Source organism: Mandrillus leucophaeus, unplaced genomic scaffold (genome assembly GCF_000951045.1).
Source record: "Mandrillus leucophaeus isolate KB7577 unplaced genomic scaffold, Mleu.le_1.0 Scaffold290, whole genome shotgun sequence".
Lineage (NCBI taxonomy): Eukaryota > Metazoa > Chordata > Mammalia > Primates > Cercopithecidae > Mandrillus > Mandrillus leucophaeus.
Genome location: NW_012103032.1, coordinates 748,457 through 754,897, shown reverse-complemented (window position 1 = coordinate 754,897; position 6,441 = coordinate 748,457). Strand labels below are relative to the sequence as shown.

The 6,441-nt window shown below is 44.9% G+C and overlaps 1 protein-coding gene across 1 annotated transcript in view; it reads left to right on the top strand.

Moving 5' to 3' along the window:
• The window catches only part of LSM12 (LSM12 homolog (S. cerevisiae)), a 55,937-nt gene that overhangs the window by 44,686 nt on the left and 4,810 nt on the right, over positions 1-6,441 (top strand). The gene's annotated exons all lie outside the window — the stretch shown is intronic.

The window sequence follows — 6,441 nt, the reverse complement described above, 5'->3', positions numbered from 1 at the left end:
GGGAGGCAGAGGATGCACTGAGCCAAGATGGCGCCACTGCACTCCAGTCTGGGTGACAGAGCGAGACTCCATCTCAAAAAAAAAGCCAGTCCAATTAAAAACTGGGCAAAAGCTTTGAATACTGTCTCAGAAAAGATGCAGGAAATACAAATAAGCACATAAGATGCTTGATATCAGTAGACATAAAGGAAGTACATGTGAAAAGTACAGTGTGAAACTGCTACACTTCTGCTAAAATGGCTGAGATCAGAAAGGCTAACAGTACCCAGTATTGGTGAGTAGGTGGCAGATTTAGAACTATCAAACATTAGGGCTGGGTGCTGTGGCTCATGCCTGTAATCCCAGCACTTTGGGAGGTTGAGGCGGGCAGATCATGAGGTCAGGAGTTCAAGACCAGCCTGGCTGACATAGTGAAACCCCATCTCTACTAAAAATACAAAAAATTAGCCAGGCGTGGTAACGGGCGCCTGTAATCCCAGCTGCTCGAGAGGCTGAGGCAGGAGAAACGCTTGAACCCCGGAGGCGGAGGTTGCAGTGAGCCAAGATCTCACCATTGCACTCCAGCCCGGGCGACAGTGAGAGAGACTGTCAATAAAAACCAAAAAACTATCAAACATTACTGGTGACAATGTAAAATGTTACAACCACTGTAGAAAACAATTTGACAGTTCCTTTTTTTTTTTTTTTTTTTTTGTTTTTTTTTTTTTTTGAGACAGAATCTGGCTCTGTTCCCCAGGCTGGAGTGCAGTGGCGGGAGCTCGGCTCACTGCAAGCTTGCCTTCTGGGTTCACGCCATTCTCCTGCCTCAGCCTCCCCAGTAGCTGGGACTACAGGTGGCCGTCACCACGCCTGACTGATTTTTTGCATTTTTAGTAGAGACGGGGTTTCACCGTGTTAACCAGGATGGTCTCGATCTCCTGACCTTGTGATCCACTTGCCTCAGCCTCCCAAAGTGCTGGGATTACAGGTGTGAGCCACTGCCTTTTGTTTTGTTTTTGAGGAAACTTTAATTGAGGAAGACAATTACTTTAAAAATTAAACATTTACCATATGACCCAGAAATTCTACTCTTAGGTATCTACTCAACAAAAGTAAAAACACGTCCACACACACAGACTTCTTACTTTTAAAAAGTAAAATGTTTTTACTTTTACATGCACAAAGACTTGTGTGTGATTGCTGCCAAAAACTGGAAACAGTCGGCTAGGGTGGCTCATGCCTGTAATCCCAGCACCTTAGGAGGCCAAGGTGGGTGGATCGTTTGAGCTCAGGAGTTCAAGACCATCCTGGGCAACATGGTTAAACTCTATCTCTACAAAAAAATACTAAAACTTAGCCAGGCGTGGTGGTGTGCATCTGTGGTCCCAGTTAACTTGGGAAGCTGAGGTGGGAGGTTTGCCTAAGACCAGTGGGTGGAGGTTGCAGTGAGCTGAGATTGTGTCATTGCATTCCGGCCTGGGTGATAGAGTGAGACTCTGTTTCAGAAAACACAAAAAACAAAACTGGAAACAATTCAGATTTTGATCAATTGTCCATCAACTAGTGAATGAATATATAAAAGATAGAACTGGATCCTCATAGTGGAATGCTACCTAGCAATTTAAAAAACTATTGGTATATGAAACAAAATGGATGAACCTCAGAAATATGCTGAGTGAAAGAAGCCAGAGACATAAGTCAACATATTGTATGATTCCATTTATATGAAATATCTGGTAAAGGAAAAACTATAGAAATCAACATATTGTATGGTTCAATTTATATGAAATATCTAGTAAAGGAAAAACTGTAGAAATAGATTTAAGGCCAGGCGTGGTGGCTCACTCTTGTAATCCCAGCACTTTGGGAGGCCGAGGCGGGCAGATCATGAGGTCAGGAGTTGGAGACCAGCCTGGCCAACATGGTGAAACCCTGTCTCTACTAAAAATACAAAAATTAGCCAGGCGTGGTGCTGAGCACCTGTAATCCCAGCTACTTGGGAGGCTGAGGCGGGAGAATCGCTTGAACCTGGGAGGCGGAGGTTGCAGTGAGCCAATACTGCACCACTGCACTCTAGCCTGGGTGACAGAGCAAGACTTCGTCTCAAAAAAAAGAAAGATTTTATTTATTTATTTTTTGAGACGGAGTCTTGCTCTGTCACCCAGGCTGGAGTGCAGTGGCCGGATCTCAGCTCACTGCAAGCTCCGCCTCCCGGGTTCACGCCATTCTCCTGCCTCAGCCTCCCGAGTAGCTGGGACTACAGGCACCCGCCACCTCGTCCGGCTAGTTTTTTTGTATTTTTTAGTAGAGACGGGGTTTCACCACGTTAGCCAGGATGGTCTCGATCTCCTGACCTCGTGATCCGCCCGTCTCGGCCTCCCAAAGTGCTGGGATTACAGGCTTGAGCCACCGCGCCCGGCAAAAAAGAAAGATTTTAAAAAGTAATCTTGGTGGCCCTCCCAAGCGTAAAAGGCACATTCTACACTTTCTCTACTGAGGGCAGCTTTTATTGGTTCTCTCCAGTGGTTTGACAAAAACTATAAACTTACTAACTTGGAATAATTGGGCCATTTATAGGTATATAGTCATTTGCAAAAATATGTGGGAAAGTTTAGATTTGTACGGTAGCTAAATTGAGGGTAGAGTGATAATCATTTGCTTTACAAAAGAAGGCATATTCATGTTCTGTATGAGTTTTCATAACTTAAAAAAGGACAAGGTAATCTTCCTCTCCCCACCCCCAATTTCTTTTCTTGACAGCGGTCTCCCCCATTGATGGGGACTCCTAATTGATGGGGTCCTCTCTGGGAGATTTTATCACATTTGTACAGCTTCCTGTTAAAAGCAGATCCCTGTAGCTCAGTCTAGATCCTTAAAGCATTCCTATAGGTTGGGGATATTGGGGGCAAACTGAGAATACGTAGTCAGCTTACAGTCATTTCTGCTGACTTTTCCAAGTGCCCCCTTACATCATTTAGCATTTGGGATCTGTTTGCATTAGGATTGAAATGGAGAATTGTCTAATCCATTCTCCTTTGCTTTTGGAGCGTTTAGGGGAGATTGCACTTGCACAACTGGTATTTTGGCGGGGGTAGGGGGTGTATTTTGAAATCGTTCTATAACCAGTGTGTCATTGTTACTCAGCCTGTCTAAAGAATCACTTCTGGCTGAGATTTATATCCATTTTATTTTCTCTCTGGCAAAAATTCAAGTGGCTCTTCTTCCAGCTTTTTTTCCTCCCCTTCTCTAGCTTAATTTGTCAGTTCCATTCTTAAACATTCTACATAGATGCCTGGTTTCCTGAGCCAACTCTTTTCTCTTACTAAATGGGGTGATGTTATGTTTTTAAGCTACTATGTAGGTGACAAAGACATTTTACTCTTTGAGCGTTCAGACTATCTAGTCAACACAAGCTTTATAGAAGCAGCTTTCTCTGACCCAGCATTCGGAGATGATTTTGATTTTCAGGAATAAATGTTTTTAAAGGGGATTGAGGTTTCAAAGTGAGATCCTCCAGTCTGCTTGTAAGGTAAATGCCTGCCTGACCACTAGATGCTTCCCAGGAGCTCTGCCACCCTCCAGTTTTTCCTTCTTTCCTTGAAGATTTTTTTTTTTTTTTTTAATAGAGACAGGGTCCCACTATGTTGCCCACTATGTTGCCCAGGCTGGTCTGTAACTACTTGGCTTAAGTGATCCTCCCACCTCAGCCTCCCAAAATTCTGGGATTACAGGTGTGAGCCACAGTGCTGGCCAAATTCAGATTTTCTTAAGGCATTGTTTGGAAAGCAAGATTCCAGGAAACTCCTTCTGAGGTTGCAGTGAGCTGAGATCGCACCACTGTACCAGCATGAGCCACAGAGCAAGACTCCGTCTCAAAAAAAAAAAAAAGGAAACTTCTCCTTGTTACCAGGGTTTTTTTGGTGCTTGAGTAAGCGTTGCTTGTTGCTGCTTAAAATACATCATCAGCAGCTCTCTTTCCATAGATACTACATAGAAGCTACAAGGCTTTCTTGCTACAGTTGGGATTGCCACTGCTTCGAATGCTGTCAGCCTGTGTGTTTATTTATCTGTAAAGTTATAGCCTGGTGGGGCCAGAATGGCAGCCAGTCTTGAAAGATTATATATATATTGCTGCTGTATTTGTTTCTCTCCACGTCCTAGAGATCCTGTGAAAAAGGAGCTCTGGCTTCAGATCACTGCAGAGTTTTGCCATCTTCCCTCTCTTACCCAGGGAGGCTGAAATGACAGCATGAGCTGGCCTTCTGTGCTCACACCCGCTCCTCCTTCCTAAGACAGTCTTTGAAACTTGCAAGGACAAGAATACCCAGTGCCACATGGCAGTCGAAGGCCTCCTTTTTTTTCATAGTCAAACTTAAGCCTTGACAAAGTGCTTAATTTTATAAACAAAGAATTAGACACTTGGTTTACTTCCCCTGCTATAAAACTATGCTTGGAGCTGGGCGCGGTGGCTCACGCCTGTAATACCAGCACTTTGGGAGGCTGAGGCGGGTGGATCACCTGAGGTCAGGAGTTGGAGACCAGCCTGGCCAACATGGTGAAACCCTGTCTCTACTAAAAATACAAAAAAATGGCCGGGCATGGTGGCTCATGCCTGTAATCCCAGCACTTTGGGAGGCCGAGGTGGATGGATCACGAGGTTAGGAGACCGAGACCATCCTGGCTAACATAGTGAAGCCCCATCTCTACTAAAAAAATACAAAAAAATGTAGCCGGGCATGGTGGCAGGCACCTGTAGTCCCAGCTGCTCGGGAGGCTGAGGCAGGAGAATGACGTGAACCCAGAGGCGGAGCTTGCAGTGAGCAGAGCTTGCGCCACTGCACTCCAGCCTGGGCGACAGAGCAAGACTCCGTCTAAAAAAAAAAAAAAATAGCTGGGGGTGGTGGTGTGCGCCTGTAATCCCAGCTACTCGGGAGGCTGAGACAGGAGAATCGCTTGAACCTGGGAGGCGGAGGTTGCAGTGAGCTGAGATCACGCCGTTGTACTCCAGCCTGGGCAACAAGAGCGAAACTCAATCTCAAGAAAAAAAAACTATGCTTGGTTTATGGTTTGATGGATCACTGTAAAAGCAGAATATAAATGTTTGAAGATTCCAAGCATCAAGGTACTTTTGGAACATGCTGTAGGTATGGTCCCCCCCGCTTTTTTTTTTTTTTTGAGACGGTGTCTTGCTCTGTCGCCCAGGCTGGAGTGCAGTGGCGTGATCTCGGCTCACTGCAGTCTCCTTCTCCCGGGTTCAAGCGATTCTCCTGTCTCAGCCTCCCGAGTAGCTTGGATTAAAGGCACGCACCACCACACCCATCTAATCTTTGTATTTTTAGTAGACACAGGGTTTCACCATGTTGACCAGATTGGTCTCGAACTCCTGACCTCAGGTGATCCGTCCGCCTTGGCATCTCAAAGTGCTGGGATTACAGGCATAAGCTACCGTGCCCGGCCAGTGCCTCTTCTTATTTAAGGAACTGATGTTTGAGGACAAATTGTGTGTTTTTGTGTGTGTTTGCACATATGCTGCAGCATTGTTAGACTCAGCTGTTTATGTTCATGGGTCTGAAAAGTCTCCAGATTATTTGTTGGACTTTTAAGATGCATTGTTTGCTTTTTTTTAACTACCTTGTCTGGCACATTTGTTTTGTCTTACACTCAAACAAATTTGTGCCTCTGGAATCTCTAGCATCCAGTAGTGTGGGGTGGGGATCAGAAATGTGCTGGAGAGGTGATGGGGATTGACAGGGTCGAATTTACTAGATTGTAGTAGACTACCAGATTTTACTAGATTTTCTTTTGATCAGTTTGTAGATTGTTCCACCAGAGGGCAGTGAAGGAACAGAGATGACGTAGAATTCAGACTCTTCCTTTTTCTCAAAAACGGAACAGGGTTGCCTTTAGCTGAAGCAAAGGTGGACAGCGTTTATGGTTAGATTTACTTGAATCCTGGCTCCTTATGTGAGCACAGATAATGTCCTGTAAGAGTTTTTAGAGGCTCAAATTGTGGTCTGTGAAGGTGTAGTATGTATTAATTTTTAAACTGGAGGCTCTAACACAACAGCTCATAAACATTCCTTATTTTCATCTTGAAATGGAAATTGCGCGTGTGCGTGTGTGTGTGTGTGTGTGTGTGTGTGTGTATGTATATATATATATATTTTTAAGAGACAGAGTCTCGCTTCTTTGCCCAGGCTGGAGTGCTGTAGCATGACCTCGGCTCACCGCAACGTCTGCCTGCTGGGTTCAAGTGATTCTGCTGCCTCAGCCTTCTGAGTAGCTGGGATTAAAGGCGTGCACCACCATGCCCGGCTAATTTTTGTAATTTTAGTAGAGATGGGGTTTCATCATGTTGGCCAGCCTGGTCTCGAACTCCCGACCTCAGTGATACAGCCAGTTAAAAGTGTGTGTGTGTGTGTGTGTGTGTGTGTGTGTGTGAAAATATATATATATATATAT